At 41.2% G+C, this 16,692-nt stretch overlaps 1 protein-coding gene across 9 annotated transcripts in view; it reads right to left on the reverse strand.

The window, feature by feature from the left end:
* NCOA5 (nuclear receptor coactivator 5) overlaps positions 1–6,540 on the reverse strand; it is a 28,615-nt gene extending 22,075 nt beyond the window's left edge. For 2 of the 9 annotated variants that reach the window (XR_011647344.1, XM_071211747.1), the window contains exon 1: positions 6,367–6,501. The gene's annotated coding sequence lies outside the window, so the exon portion shown is untranslated. Of the gene's footprint in view, positions 1–6,366 lie in introns of all 9 variants that reach the window. The other 7 variants (XM_071211743.1, XM_004469886.5, XM_071211746.1 and 4 more) reach the window with 5 other exon arrangements.
* Between the last annotated feature and the right edge of the window lie 10,152 nt (positions 6,541–16,692).

The following is a 16,692-nucleotide window of genomic DNA, read 5'->3' on the forward strand; positions in this document are numbered from 1 at the left end:
CATAAGGAAATGAAATGCTAAAATCCCCTGCCTTAAAAGAGTTCACTGCTTAATAAAGGAGGGGGTACATGTACATAAATAATTACAATTTCATCTAAAGTGTGATTAAGGCAGAAATAATGGGGCCTAACATTGGGTATGAGTATAGCAGGGGAGAGGAACAGCGCAGGGAGGAGACTAGGAAGAATGGGGTGAGGGGGTGGAGAAGGCAGGGAAGGCCAAGAAGTAATATTTAAACTGGGTCTTGAAGGTTGAGTTTACTAGGAGGAAAGTCATTCCAGCATATATAAAGGTAAAGGAACGGTGTGAAGGACATAGAAAGTTAGCATTATTACAGGAAAGTTAGAACAAGGAACATGGGGATAGAGACAGGAATGACAGATGAAGCCAGAGTTAGACCAGAACTAGATTGCAAGGATCTCTGCTATGGGTAAGGAAAAAACTGATGGAAAGAAGGCCTGCCTGTTAGGAGGTTATGATACAGTTTCAGTGGAATGAAGCTTTACTGCATGTATTAAAAAAGGGAGGGGGGAGGAAGGGATTATTTAAACCTCAGATATTCAAAATACTACCCACAATAGAAGTGTTCTTCCAGGATAACTGGCTTGAATCAGAAGGGAACAGGTAGAAGAAAAATGAATAGCTAGGGAAGTGAGTAATCAACAGCCACTAATCTATTACTTCAACCCACTGTTAAGGAAAAAAAGACAACAAACCACCCTTCCTTATTTTTATGTATATTTTCCATCCCTACTTCTTAATGAAGGTTCATCAGCATTACCTGGTTATAGTTAAAAATCTCCATCACAAATTTCAGAAGCTGAGGATAGAGCCTTAGAATCTATTTTAACAAGTTCTCAGATTAGGGAACTTTTGCTCTATAATCTACTTATCCCTTTAGTTTATATAGCATAACATATACTTAGCTGCTCTAATTTAGAAATCTTCTAAATCCCTGGGTTGAAGAGGAAATAACCCAAAAACATTGTGTTACAAAGAAAATGTCACGACAGTAACTAAGATCTGTAAAAAAAAGATAATCCTTGAAAACAGTATAGAAAGCACAGTCACACTGTGACTTCCAAAGGAAATGGGATCATCACTCAAGTTTCCAGGGGGGGCTAAAATTGATAATATTCCCTCTTTCCTTCATGGGAGGAATGTGCTAACACTTGTCCTCAGTTATCATTTGACTATTGAAAAAGTATCCTGAGGCAAGCAGATGTGGCTCAAGGGACTGGGCTCCTGCCTACCATATGGGAGGGCCCAGGTTCAGTCCAAGGGGGCCTTCTGGTGAAGAGGAGCTGGCATGTGTGCCAAAACGGCACATGCAGAGAGCTGATGCAACAAGATGATGCAACAAAAGACAAAGAGGAAAGACAATGAGAGACAAAACAACCTGGGAGCTGAGGTGGCTCAAGCGATTGAGTACCTCTTTCCCAGGTCAGAAGGTCCCAGGATTAGTCCCGCGTGCCTCCTAAAGAGAAGACATGCAGACACAGGAGAACGTGCAGCGAATGGACACAGAGAGCCAGCACAAGCTGCAGGGGGCGGAATAAAATAAATCCTAAAAAAAAAAAAAAAAAAAAAAAAAAAGTATCCTGAAAATTTAAGCTTCTTCCTCCAATTACTCAGTTATACAAAGGCAGGAAAAATATTAACCAACCACCAAGCTAGCCATTTTTTGATAGTATGGCATCCACTTCTTTGGCTAACAAAGGGCAAATTGCAACTGAAGTTCTTTCTAAATTTCACAAATCAGAACTGACAGTATTGTTTTGCCGGTAGGGGCTAGAACTCCTGCTGCTTCTTACAGGCATTTTGTTTTCGTATGTAAATACAATTCTTTGCAAAAAAGAGTAAAATGGTCACATGTATATAATTTCACATTAATACTACCAAAAAACAAACTGGAGCAAATCTCAAGTTAATAAGCAGACCATGGAATCTTGGTAGGTCTGCTTTCTTTGTTCTCAAGAAGGGGAAAGCATCCTACTGATGTGAATGAAAGGAATTGAAATACTAAATGTCCTACAGATATTCAAATTATTCCTATTACCATTAGATCAAACTATGACGCTCAAAACATTTTACAGTTAAGTTCTTGCTTAAAATGAACCCATTAATGTAAACCCAACCATAAATCAGAGCTGTCAATTCCCAATCAGTAATGTGAGTATAAACAGATCAGTATTAAAATCTACTTTAACCTCTTTCCCAGTGACTCATTTTCTAAAGTCCTAAATCAGCGGTTCTCAAACTTCAGTGTACATAAAACCACCTGGGTAACTTTTGAAAGGCAGATTCCCTAGACCCCGCTTCCCAACATTGGTCAATGGGGGGATGCACCCAAGAAATGTGTCTTTCCAACAAGTTGTTCTAGTGACTCTGTGCAATTTTGGGGGGATTAAATTTTGATAAACACAACTTAAGTTTCCCAAAAGTTGCAAAAGGTTTAGTTGTACATTAATAATTCCAAATTTTAAAATTTTATAAAAATATTACTCTTAATTTTCTCCTTTGGATATCAAAAATAACTTCTGAAGAAAATGAAAAGTAAACTTTTTTGACCCTCAACACGTTATCACTATCTCAATCTCTAAACGCATAATTAAAAGTGTACTCGCTAAAGTAAAATTATTTATAATTCAAAATTCTAAAAAATTGCCCACTATCTGCAGGATCAACCTAATCTTCAGTAATTCAATCATTCCAGAACTAAATCAGAGGAGCATTTAAGACAATCTAGAGATCTAAGACACTCTGCTTTACCAACATTCTCCAGTGCAGTATCAGTTGCCCCAATCCTTGCCCAAAGACCTTAGTCTTTACATGGGTAAACAATGGTTTTTTGTTTGTTTGAGGTGCCAGGGGTTGAACTTGGACCTCATATATGGGAAGCTGATGCTCAACCATTGAGCCACATCGGCGTCCCTGAGTTGGTTATGTTGTTTGTTTTGCTCATTATTTTTGTCTTTTCAGGAGGCACTGGGAATTGAAACCAGGACCTCACAGGTGGTAGGCAGGAGCCCAACTGCTTGAGCCACATCCATTCCCAACAATAATGTTTTGAACATGAAATAAAGGGAAAAGACTCCTACAGTCTGGAAAAGTTCTGATGGTAAAAATGTTCAGTTAATCAATCACTTTTAGTGATCAAATAAAGAATTACAATGACCATCCCTATAAATATTCACAGCTCATATATTTGTAATACAACTACCAGTTAAAAATCAGCAGGCAAGCTGGTATTATATATTTAGCTATCCGCATACTTCATATTTCCCTAATGTGCTGCTGCTTAACTTGATCCTTTCATTAATACCTCTCATTAATGAGAGTAGGAGAGAGGGTAATTTTCTGTTAGGCACTGCCCTTTTTATCTTGACAGTTTAACTCTACTTAAGCAGAACAGTCTAGATAAATGTGTAGAACAAATTTTTTGGCACAAAACAGCTTACTTAAACTTATGAACTTTAAAAGCACGTATCAAAAACACACCATAGGAAAGTGGATATAGTTCAGTGGTTGGGTGCTTGCTTCCCATGTATGAGGTCCTGGGTTCAATCCCCGGTACCTTATAAAAAAACAAAAAACAAAAAAAACCACAACTCTTAAAAAAAAAAAAAAAGACACATCATAATCACTGATAAACCAAAAGCTCGAGAGAGGAAACACCGCATAGTAGAAGGAGCAGTTAGTTTTGGTGAACACTAACACCTCAAGACAATCCATGGGAGGACAGTGGGAGAAAGGCATATTGAGATCTCCCTCCCTTGGACAGCTACACTGCACATGCTTAGCATGTTAAAACCTCAGAGAAAATATGGAATAAAGATACTGCTTTACCTCAACATTTCCTAATTTTGTTTGATCATGAAATCCTGTATCTCCAATAATATCTTGAATGTGCTCTGAGCCACCATTTCCTCAGATATAATACCAGCTACTTATCTCAAAATGGTTGGCAGTGGTAAATGAGTTGATATTTGTAAACCATATACATTGCTGGTTGTGTTATCATTACCACTAATAGTCATTACCACTAAGTGGTAATGAAGTAGACATTTCATTCTTCATGTGGGGAGTCAAAAACAAAGGAACAATATAAATGGAAAGGAATAAAAGTTAAATATATTTCCTCCACAAGTTTTCATTCTTAAAAGCACAACTGAATTACAATAATTCTTATCACAGTACCAAGCTGTACAAAGGCACTGCCATCTGCAGGCCACAAACAGAGTGCTTGCTATAATTATTTAAATGAAGTTTCAAACCATAAAGCTCTTTCTCCAAAAGATGTCTATTCCTAGCTTTTGAGCACTGGTAAGTTGAGGCTCTACTTGTTGAAGTGGACCTGAGTAAAATAAAATTCTCATTTCTTCTCTACACAAGATTGTTGTTTAGAAATGTGAAGAAAATGACCTTAGCTCTACACGGGTTCTACACTGTGTTTATATCAAAATAACCCCAAAAGAACACGGATTTTTATTTATTTTTTATTAAGAGGGAAAATTTTTCTTACACAGCTTATGGGAAAAAGCCTTGAATGGCTGAGCTGACTTCTCTGAGTTAACTTTCAAAGAATTAAACTACATCTGCTGTTTCACACAAAAAAGCGCTTATGAACAGACTACAAATAGAACAGACCAGTATTTATTATAAAACATATAACTTATAAAAAAGTTAATTTGTCAATATCTCCTTTGAAGGTGTGGGGTTCATAGGCTTGCAACACTGGACTTGCATCTAGAAAGATTCCTTCAGTAGGCCTTGCAGTACGATTTCTCTAGTACATTCTACCAGGAAAATCAATGTTTTAGGTTAAGTGACCTTGTCGCAGGTTTTAAAAAAAATACCTGGAGGGTGAAGGGACAGAGAGAAAGGCTAAGAGAATGGCAAAGAAACCAGAATGAATAAATTGATAACACACAGCCAAGGGAGCTTCAATACCCACAATGAGAAGTTTGGGCTTTACTTATTTAAGTCAATGCAAAGTCAATTTTCACACCTAGGCTGACATACAGAAAACATTAAATCTATACTTGACAGAAATTTAAAAAAAACCTCCATCAGCGTTTGGAGGGACTTCTTTTTATGTCCCGTCAGGTGGCTACCACACCACAAGGCGGTAAGAAAACTAAATACATCGGGTACACTTAACAGACAGTTGTCACAGTTCCCCGGGACTAACTACTTAAAAGTCAACAATGAGAAGCATTTACAACGAGAAAGCTTATGATATTAATCAGCATCCGCGAAGATCCCAGGGCATCTCACGGAACCGGCTATGCCTTAGGGAAAAACTCTGCGCACAGAGCCAAAGCCAGAAGCACGACAATTAATCCCAGAACCCCATTTTCCTAGGGTAGCGTTTTCAAAGTGTGGAAGGCAAAATAAATTCCAGGAGGAACAAGGACGCGCTGTTTATTTTAATAGAGAGGCATTTATTTATTTTTTATGAGCATTAGAAAAATAACTGGCTTTCCATTAAACGGTTTGTGGGAAATTTTTGTTTTGAACAAATATATTTATGAAAGAGAAAGAGTCAGCTTAAAGATAAAATAACATTTAGTAAAAAGCGGTACAGGTGATATACGGACGTAAAGGAGGAACGCGAGAGACTGGAATTTGGGAAACGCCGACCTACAAGCAGTCCCTGGCCCCGCGTCGGCGAGCGGGAAGTGCCCCGGGTCCTGCAGGCGACAGCAAAGCCAGCAGTTTCGGGCGCTGGCTGGGCCGCTACTTTCCGGGGTTGGGCGGGCACAGTTGCGTTCCCGGTCCTTTAGTCCCGGGGTCGGCGACTCTAAAGTGGGTGGGAGTGTCACATGACAAGGAGACGCCTCGAGGATGCGGTCAGGAGGCCGCACGGCGGCGGCGAAGGGGGACAGAGCTCCGCAAGCCGCACGGCGCAGTACGTCCCAAGAACGCCCGCTGGGACGGGCCGCGGCGGCCCCGGTTCGAATCCCGACTGCGCCACCGACTCGCTGAGCACCGGCGGGCGAGCGACGTTGCTTCGCCATTTCGAGAAGGGGGCGTGCAGCCCTACCCTACGGAAAAGCCTGCCTGCAGGGCTATTATCGACGGTTCGCGCACAGACAAACGGCTGCGGGGCGGCGCCGCCGGGCCGGAGCCCACCACAGGCTGTCCAGACCCGCAGGGCCTGGGCCTGTCGAAAGCTAGAGAAGGCCGCGCCCCGCACCGAGCATGCGCAGCCCCGCGCGCACCCGGAGAAGGGCCGAGGCCGCGGCCGCGCGTCGAGCGGGCCCTCCCGCCTCAGGCTCTCCATCCGGTTCGGGCCTCCCTTCAACTGCCTGCCCGTTCGCCCCACGCCTCGGCGAACGGTCACTGCTTCCCGGCACTCACCCCTACCAGCGCGGCGGGCTTCCGGCCGCTCCTTCCCCTCAGGCCCGCCGCTGCCGCCTCCGCCTCAGCCCACCTGCCCGCCGTAGGACAAAGGCGCCACCAACCGACCGGCGCGGGCACGAGGCAATGGCGGCCGGGGCGGAGATTGGAGCCGGGACCAGAGGGCGCGCACGCAGCGGCAAGTGCGGCAGTGTCGCGAGAACGAGCAGGTTTACGACAGCACTGAGTTGGGGCGTCGATCACCCTAGCAATGAGGGCGGGGAAGTGTCGCTAGGGTGGCGGTTGAGCTCGCTAAGGGTTGCTTAGAAACGGCGTCCCGGGCTGAGTAGGGTCTCCGGGCCTGGTCCCGCCTCCAAAGGGTCTCGTCAAGCCTTTTTTCCTGTTTCCAGAGATCATTCCTTTCCTAACTGTGGAAATAGAAAAGTTAAATCCTCAAATGCTTTGATTTAGTCTTGCATAATTATTTTTTAAACTATTGAATTTTCCAAACCTGAAGTTTTCGTTGTTGAGATGGCGTGTGTGTAATTAGAGAATAATATATATATATATTACAGTAACCTCAGGGGTCACTAGGAATAGAAAAACCAGGGAGGTGGAGAAAATGTTTTATTTAAATAGATTTTGTACCCCATTAGTTTTCCTGGCAAGAGGCAAAAGGCATCTGGAAATATATGCACAGGTTCTTTTTGAGATTTTTTTTCTTTCTGGAATAGTTATTCAATGGCAAAAACAAATTGCCCAGAATGTAACTATTGACCGTGAAGCATGTAAAACATTGTATTATTCTTTAATCTACAGGACGTATTTGTCACAGGGTATGGAATTTGCCCACACAATTATAAATACACTGTTAATCACAGCCCTCACTTCTGAATCTGGTAGGCTGTTTTATTAGTTAGGAAGTTCCTCAGACTCCATGGGGTCCTGTTTTTTTCTTTGTGAATTGGGTGTTTGCTAATAAAAACGGTGGCCTTGGTGTTTGAATACTATGAGAAGCCAGGTTTGTTTGAAACCCGCTCATATGCTCATGGCCACTCATTTACACACCAAATATATGCCTAGTTGGTGGCCCTCTGATTTATGATATACCTCCTTGCAGGGTATTTTTGTGAGCAAATGCAGAACCATCTCTGCTATCTTGGAGATGACAGTCTAGTGAGTTAGAATTAGGTGAATAATCACACTTGAGTGTGTAACTGCAAACTGAGATAAATGCCCTGAAGGAAAGAACAGGGATTCCAGAAGGTGTAACTGGAAACTTAGTTTACTCACAGGCAAAATGTATATAAAAATTCCTACTTTGCAAGATTATATGTGGTTAAAGATTAAAGCACAAAGCCTGTCAAAAAATAATAGATACTACTTCACAAATATGATTCTAATTTCTTCCCCTTTAATAGAGGAAGAATCATGACAATTAGATTGAGAACCAAGCTAATGGCAAGAAATTGTTGGTTTTAGGGGTATATGACAGTTCCTCAAGGCTGCACTTTATGTATTCATCTATCCACTTAACAAACATTTAATGATTGTTCGCTATGTGCTTGGCAGTTGTGGAGCTTGATGAACAAAAGTTCCCTGCCTTCAGGGAACTTAAAATCTATTAGGGAATTCAAGTAATAAACAAATTATAATAATATAGTATGTGATGAATATTCTACGATGTGGAAGAAAATTAATTCTGTAAGGAGACATTCTTACACAGAAGCAAGTGCTCAGAACTTGGTGTCTTCCTATTTAGATGTCTGGCTTACATAATAACAGGTTAACATTTACTGTATTCTTACCATGTGCTGAGTCCCTTACAAATATTTTCTCATTTAATCTGAAGATCCTATAATGTAGATACTACATTGCCATTTTACAAATTCGGCCACGGAGACCAGTTAATTTCCTGGAGGTTGGTGCCTGAACCTGCTCTTTTAGCTTTTTTTTTGCAGGATTGAACTCGGGACCTCATATATGGGAAGCAGGTGCTCAACCATTGAGATACACCTGCTCCCCTGAACCTGCTCTTTTAACTGTAAGTGATACCATCTTCTAGGATAAGCATTTCCCTTCCAAGTCAGGGAGTACCTGATTGGTGCACAGCCTCTAACCTTTCAATGGTGGGCTCCCCAAATTTTGATCACTGAGTACAGGCTAAGTCTGTTACAATGGAAGCTACTTGATTTCCATCAGATGGAACTTTGAGCTCAGTGGTTCTCCCCTTGCTGAGCCTAAGGGGGGAAAGCTTTAGTTTAATGCCCAGTTTGTATTAAAGAAAGATGAGTTTCCTGGGACACATGAGAACTTTGCCTCATATGATTTATAGGACAGCCAATTTAGGGCAATAAGGGATTCTAGTCAAACAGCAACCTCTGCTAAGGAAGCAGGATTGTGATCAGTAAATATTTGTTGAATGGAGGAAAAAACAAGAAAGGAAGAGTAGATTCAATAATGTATTCAATCCTGGAGGGATTTTTTGAGATATTGATTTGGTTTTTCTTTAGTATTTTTCTTACTTCTTACTATTTCAGCCTGCTTTTTTTTTTTTTTAAAGATTTTATTTATTTCTCTTCCCCCTCCCCCATCCTCTCTTCCCCTGTTGTCTGCTCTCTGGGTCCATTCTCTGTGTATTCTTCTATGTTCATTAGGCAGCCCCAGGAACCGATCCTGGGACCTTCCGGAGTGGGAGAGAGGCAATTACTCTCTTGTGCCACCTCAGCTCCCTGTTCTGCTATCTCTTCTTATTTTCTCTCCTCTGTTTCTCTTGTTGCATCATCTTGCTGCCCCAGCTCTCCACATCAGCCAGCCCTCCCGTGCGGGGCTGCATTCCTGTGTGGGCTGGCACTCTGCGTGGGCCAGCTCACTGCATGGGCCAGCTTGCCCTCACAAGGAGGCCCTGGGGATTGAACCCTGGACTTCCTATATGGTAGACAGGAGCCCAGTTGGTTAGCCACATCCATTTCCCTCAGCCTGCTTTAAATGTGTGAAGGCAGCCACTCCTAGATTAATAGGGGTGGTGATTAAAAAGTATCTAAGCAATGGACTCAGGAATATGCAGAGTTGGAGGAGGGCTGGAAGGTTTATGATAAAGGAAATTGTAATTTTTTTAAAAGAAAAGACAACACTGCTGAGGGGGATCAGAAAAAACCTTGGGGTAAAAATCTTCCATTTGGGTAAATTCAGGGCATAATAGAGCCTGTTACATTTTCCCTTTTGGATTGGTAATGGGTGTACTGACATAAGGTCCTGTTCTAAACATCACGTGGGCTCAGACACAGCCTAATGGGTTATAAATCACTTTTACATGTGTTTTGTATCATATCTGTTACATCCTAGGAAAGGGGAAATCTAGGATTTAAGAGTTTTGATCACAACAATTTTATGGTGATACAAGTCAGAATAGAGATTAGCTCTGGGGAATGGGGTTCGAAGGGTTATAGACTGGGGAAATCTATGTTTGAGGGAACTTTCTGGGCAGATGGAAATATTTTATATCTTCTAGATGGTGGTTACATGGAATATATGAAAGGTAAACTTTTATAGAGCTGGACCCTTAACATTGTGTATTTTATTTTATGTAAAGTATACTTCAATAAAAGTTTAAAAAATAAAAAGTTAGAAAATAAAATTGAGGATTTTGGGATAAAAAAAGATCTGGGTTCAAATCCTGGCCCTGCCCTTTAATGACTAAGTGAGTTTTGGACCTCTTTCACACATTCAATATATTTATTTTATTTTATTTTATTTTATTTTATTTTATTTTATTTTATTTTATTTTATTTTATTTATTTCTCTCCCCTTCCCCCGCCCCAGTTGTCTGATCTCTGTGTCCATTTGCTGTGTATTCTTCTGTGTCCGCTTATATTCTTGTCAGCAGCACCTGGAATCTGTGTCTCGTTTTGTTGTGTCATTGTGCTGCGTCAGCTCTCCATGTGTGTTTTGCCATTCCTGGGCAGGCTGCACTTTTTTCATGCTGGGCGGCTCTCCTTACGGGGTGCATTCTTTGCACATCGGGCTCCCCTATGTGGGGGACACCCCTGTGTGGCACAGCACTCGTTGGCACACATCAGCATTGCGTATGGGCCAGCTCATCACACGGGTCAGGAGGCCCTGGGTTTGAACCTTGGACCTCCCATGTGGTAGGCAGACGCCCTATCTGTTGGGCCAAATCTGCTTCCCCACATTCAATATTTATTGAGCACCTGCCAGGTACTGTTTACCTGGGCTAGGCTCAAGGGTGAGAAACAAGACAGATGTGGTCCCTGCAGTCACAGAACTTCAGCCAAGCCATAGGTACCTCATCTTGGGAGCAGGGTCAATAACAACTTCTTCGTGGGGTCATTGTGAGGATTAAATGAAATCTTGCATGTAGAATAGTTGGAATACGGAAGATGCAGAAATGCATACACACACAACCTGATTTTATAGATTGTGAGGAAGTGACACTTAGGTTAAGTGACTTGTCCAAAGCCATGCATTTATTAAGAAGTGGAAGGGAAGTGTATTTGGCTCGACTGATAGAGCGTCTGCCTACCACATGGGAGGTACAGGGTTCAAACCCCGGGCCCCCTGACCCATGTAGTGAGCTGGCCCATGCGCAGTGCTGATGCGCGCAAGGAGTGCCATGCCCCACAGGGGTGTCCCCCTGTGTAGGGGAGCCCCACGTGCAAGGAGTGCACCCTGTAAGGAGAGCCGCCCTGTGTAAAAAAAGCACAGCCTGCCCAGGAGTGACGCAGCAAGGATGACACACACAAAAAAAGAGACACAGATTCCCAGTGCTGCTGACAAGAATACAAGTGGATGCCGAAGAACACACAGTGAATGGACACAGAGAGCAGACATAGGGCGAGGCAGGGAGGGGAGAGAAATTAATAAAGCATAAATCTTTAAAAAAAAAAAAAAGAAGTGGAGTCAGAGCTAGAACTTAGTACCCAAGTCTTTTAATTCCAAGTCCCATAATTTTTCAACTATATCCTCACTCTCTCCATTATAATATCTTTCATTTGAATGGCATTTTATGTTCTGTACACAATAGCTAATATTTACAAAGATATTGAAGTCAGACTGAGTAGGGTTGTCAGATTTAGCCAATAAAATAAAATTTAAATTTAAAATAAACAGCAAATCATTTTTTAGTATAAGTATGTGCCATGCAATATTTTCAACATATTTATACTAAAAATGATTGGTTGTTTATCTGAAATTCAGATTTAACTGGGTGTCCTGTATTTTATTTGGCAACTTTGCACTGAAGGAATCATTGAATTGCAAATATTTCTTCATTATATACAGTATTAATTTTTACAAAATTCATGTAAGTAGTGAGAAAGACTTTGAAAGTATTTAGAAGTTGAAGTCATTTTTAAAAGTCAATTTTTCAATTTTAGACAATATTGATTGACTCCCTGTTCTGAAAGATATGGAAATTGGAATTTTTAATAAACTTCCTCTCACCTGCTGATTTTTTCTTAATTATTATTATTATTATTATTTTGCTTTCAAGTCTTATATTTATTTTCCTTTCTGAAGCAATAATTCCATGGCTGCTGAATTCTATATTTAAAAGTATTCAATGTTCACCTACCCTTTTACATCAGTATTTTAATACCTGAGTCCTTTAATTTATTGGCTGATTTTCACCATTAAGTTTTTTATCAAGGAAGGCTCACTTTAGTGCTGGAGAATGTTTGCCTTTTAGCTTTATAATTGAATGACAACTGACTTGGTGCAATTTGGAGCATAATTTCTTTCCAAACTGTTAGATAATTCTTCATTGTTCTGTCCATGGAAAGTGGCCTGAGCGGGCAAGGAGAGGTGCCGTGGGGCTGAGTGGAACCTTTGGTGGCGATCTAGCTTCAGCTCCCTCTTTTGGGATTTTTTTTTTTTTTTAAAGATTTATTTATTTAATTTAATTTCCCCCCCTACCCTGGTTGTCTGTTCTTGGTGTCTATTTGCTGCGTCTTGTTTCTTTGTCCGCTTCTGTTGTCGTCAGCGGCACGGGAAGTGTGGGCGGCGCCATTCCTGGGCAGGCTGCTCTTTCTTTTCACGCTGGGCGGCTCTCCTCACGGGCACACTCCTTGCGCGTGGGGGCTCCCCCACGCGGGGGACACCCTTGCGTGGCACGGCACTCCTTGCGCGCATCAGCGCTACGCATGGCCAGCTCCACACGGGTCAAGGAGGCCCGGGGTTTGAACCGCGGACCTCCCATATGGTAGACGGACGCCCTAACCACTGGGCCAAAGTCCGTTTCCTCTTTTGGGATTTTAATAAATGGCCTTTTCGCCATATTCACCCTACCACTTAAAGGGTGTGTCCACTGTCTTTGAGCAGATACACTTGGCCTTCAGATCCTGACCATAATTCATCATTGGAACCCAGGAAAATGGAATTTGGGTGGTTTTTGCTATCTCTGAGAGCCCCTGGAAGCAGGTAGGGACTTCAACTTTTAGGGACTTTTCCTTTACTTTGCTCCAAGCTATTTGCTCTAGGGTTGTTCATTGGTTTGAAAGCATGGTTCCTGGACAAGTAAAATCTTAGGATTTTGTGGATTCACCTGCTTTCCTGGCATCCTTTTGTGGGGCAGGTTAAGAACAATGCCTGATTCAGCCCAGAATTTCCATTTCTTTCCTTGGCTATCCCTTTTTTTTTTCTTTTTCTTTTTGGTATTAGGGGTCAGGGATTGAATCCAGGACCTTGTGTATGGGAAGCTGGTGCTCAACCAGCGAGCCACATTGGCTTCCCTGAGTTGGTTTTATTGTTTGTTTTGCTTGTTGTTTGTTTCTTTCTTTTCAGGAGGCACTGGGAACTGAACGTGGGACCTCCCATGTAGGAGGTGAGTGCCCAACTGCTTGAGCCACATCTGCTCTGTATTTTTTCCCCCCTAGATGGCTCCCTCATCTGTTTGCTTGTTGTTTTTTTTGCTCATTGTTCACACTTGTCTGCTCATTGTTTTTGCTTGTTGTCTGCTTGTTGTCTGTTACTTTTTGTCCTTTTTTTTCTTTTAGGAGGCATGGGGAACCAACCCAGGACCTCCCATGTGGGAGGTGGGTGCTCAACTTCTTGAGGTGCATCTGCTCCCCCATCCCTTTATTTCCCCTCCCTCTCCCCTCCCCCCGCCCTCGTGTTTTTGCTATTTGTGTCCATTTGCTGTGTGATCTTCTATACCTATTTCTCTTTTTGTATTCTCTTCTTGTTTTTCTCCTCTAGGATTCACTGGGATTTGATCCTGGGGACCTCTGATATGGAGAGAAGTTCCCTTTCACTTGTGCCACCTCAGTTCCTGGTCTCTGCTGCACTTCACCGTGACTCTCCCCTTCATCTCTCTTTTTGTTGCATCATCATCTTGCTGTGTGATTCACTTGTGTGGGCACTGGCTACCACATAGGCACTCATCTTGCCACGTGGGCACTGGCTTGTCATGCGGGCACTCGCACGGGCACTCAGCTCACCATGTGGGCACTTACTTAGGCACTTGGCTCGCCACTTGGGCACTTGGCCTGCCATGTAGGCATGCTTTCACTTTTTCTTTTTCATCAGGAGGCCCCAGGGATCGAACCAGTTCCTCTTATATGGTTGGCGGAAGCCCTAGCACTTGAACCACATCCACTTCCCTCCTATCCCTTGGTGGATACTAATACCACAGAGTTGTTCCCCTTTCATTGTTTGGTTGAGCTGATTAATCCTTTTACTTTTTAGTACCTTTTAATTTTATGATGTGATTTTATTTTTGTTAGATATACAGGGACAGAGACTCTGTGACTCAGCTTTACTTTGCCATTTTTTACCCAAAAGTTTTACATTATCTCATTTAGTCCTCACAATAACCTATGCAATTGATATTATAGAATCTAAACTTTTAAATTCCTTAACATTTCAAACATACATTAAAGCACAGAAAATAATATGACACACCTCTGTTCATCACTGCCATTAAACAGATGTATTAATAAAAGTAAAAGAGGGAAGCAGCTGTGGCTCAATGATTGGGCTCCCATCTACCATATGGGAGGCCCTGGGTTCATGTCCCAGGGCCTCCTTGTGAAGGCAAGTTGGCTGGTGCCCGCGGAGAGCTGACGGCGGCCCAGAGAGCTCGTGCAGCAAGATGACACAACAAAGGGAGACAAGCAGACACAGAAGAACATGCAACGAATGGACACAGAGAGCAGACAGCAAGCAAACTGCAAGGGGGGGTGGGTTAAATAAAAAATGAAAAATCTTAAAAAAAAATAAAGTAATACAGGTTTTTGAAAAGAAACTTAAAAAAAAAGTAAAAGAAATGCAGTGATATAGAAACAGTTAAGACCCTCCTTCCATCTCCTTTTCCTACTTCCCCAAAGGCAATCATGTCTTGCAATACATGCCCATGTTCATTTTGTACTTTTATTATAAAGGTATATATCCATAAACTTATATACTATTGTTTAATAGATATATTTTATGTATTCTTTCACAACTTGCTTTTTTTCCCAACTTCACTAGACTTTTGAGATTTATCTGTATTGAAACATAACTAGTTCATTGTTTTGAAAGTGTGGTGCCTGGACAAGTAGCATCAGTGACACCTGAGAATTTGTGTAATTTTTCGGGCTGCCCCTAGACCCAGTGAATCAGAAACTCTGAGGGTAGGGCTCAGCTATCTTTCAATAAACCCTTCTGATGAGTCTGGGGCATCCTAAGTTTTGAGAACTGCTGCTCTAATTTATTCATTTTAACTGCTGTCTAGTGTTTTATTGTATGAATTAGACATAGTCCATGTATCCATACTAAGGAAAAAAAAATATATTTATATTTAAATACAAATAGTGCTGCATTGAATACACCGCCAGGATGTATCTCCTTGGGCACATATACCAGAGTTTTCAAGGATACGAGTGAAACTGCTGATTCTGTAGTGTATCACGTCTTGAACTTTACTAGGTTTAGTCTGACTACTCTCCTAAAATGTATTAATGTATACTCCTGCCAGCAATGTATTAATATAAGAAGTGTTGTTTCTAGATATCCTTGCCAACCCTTGATATTTTCAGACTTTATTCTTTTATTTTTTGCCTTTGGCAATGTTTGCGAAATTCTATCTTTGTTGTTTTGTTTTTTAATTTTCCTGAATTCGGTGATATTAAGCATCTTTCTTTACAGGCTGTTCAGGTTTCTTCCGTTTTTGAATTGCCGGTTAAGATTTCTGGCCTATTTTCTGTTGAGTTTATGTTTTTCTTATTAATACATAAGGAGTCTTTATATTTTTCTGGATATCTTTCTGGTATTAGGGTTAGGTCTTCTCTCTGTTAATGGTGTCTTATTCAAACGTTTTAAATTTTAATGTAATAATATATATCAATTTTTTCCTTTATGGTTTGGGTATTCTGTTTCCTAAGAAATCCTTCCTTTTCCCAATGTCATATAAACATTCTCCTTGGTAAATACTATATTATGTCCATTTTACAGATGAGTCAATTGAGGCGCAGAGAGCTTCAGTTAGGAAGCTCTCAATTTAGGAAGCATCTTGCCATCCTGCTCTGCTTGTTTTGTCTCATGAGAGCTCTCTCAGCCTTTTCTAAGGACACAGAGGGTGTGCCAAGCTCAGACAGGTTACACGTTAAGTGCAATTCTCATTTGCTACATAAGGAAGTGCTCTGGTTCTAGACTCCAGGATTTATAGAAAGAATTAAAAAAATTTTTTTGAAATAATTTCAGACTTAAATAAAAGTTGCAAAAATAGTACAAGGAAATGCTAAAGGTCCTTCACCCAGACCACCCAATTGTTAAATATTTTACCATGTTTCTCACTCTCTATGTAGGCATATAGACACATAAATCTGTATATCATTGTATTTTCTTTTCATTTGAGAGTGAGTGACAGGCATAACTGTCCTAATCCCTTAAATCCTTGGTCAGCATTTTTATCCTAAAAACAGATTTTGTTTCAAAACACATAGTACAATGATCAGACTAACAAATGACCATCAATTATATATTATTTTATGTCCAGGCCTTATTTAAATTTCACTCTTTGTCCTACTCATATCCTCTAAGCAAAAAATCCAAAATAATCTTTTCTGGTCCAGGGTCCAAATTTTTTTTCTGGTCTGGGGTTACGTGTTGCATTTAGTTTACAAGTCTCTTTAGTCTCCTTTAATCTGTAACAGTTCTTCAGTCTTTGTCTTTTGTGACCTTGACATTTTTGAGGCGTTCAGACTGTCTATTTTATAGACTGTTCCTCAATTGGGGTTTGTTTGATGTTTTGTCATTGTTAGGTTGAAGTTATGCAATTTGGGCAGGAAGACACAGATGTATATATACGTTTTTTAACCCTTTTTTACTAGAGCCCCTACAATATTATAT

This window comes from Dasypus novemcinctus, chromosome 24 (genome assembly GCF_030445035.2).
Source record: "Dasypus novemcinctus isolate mDasNov1 chromosome 24, mDasNov1.1.hap2, whole genome shotgun sequence".
NCBI classification, from domain to species: Eukaryota; Metazoa; Chordata; class Mammalia; order Cingulata; family Dasypodidae; genus Dasypus; species Dasypus novemcinctus.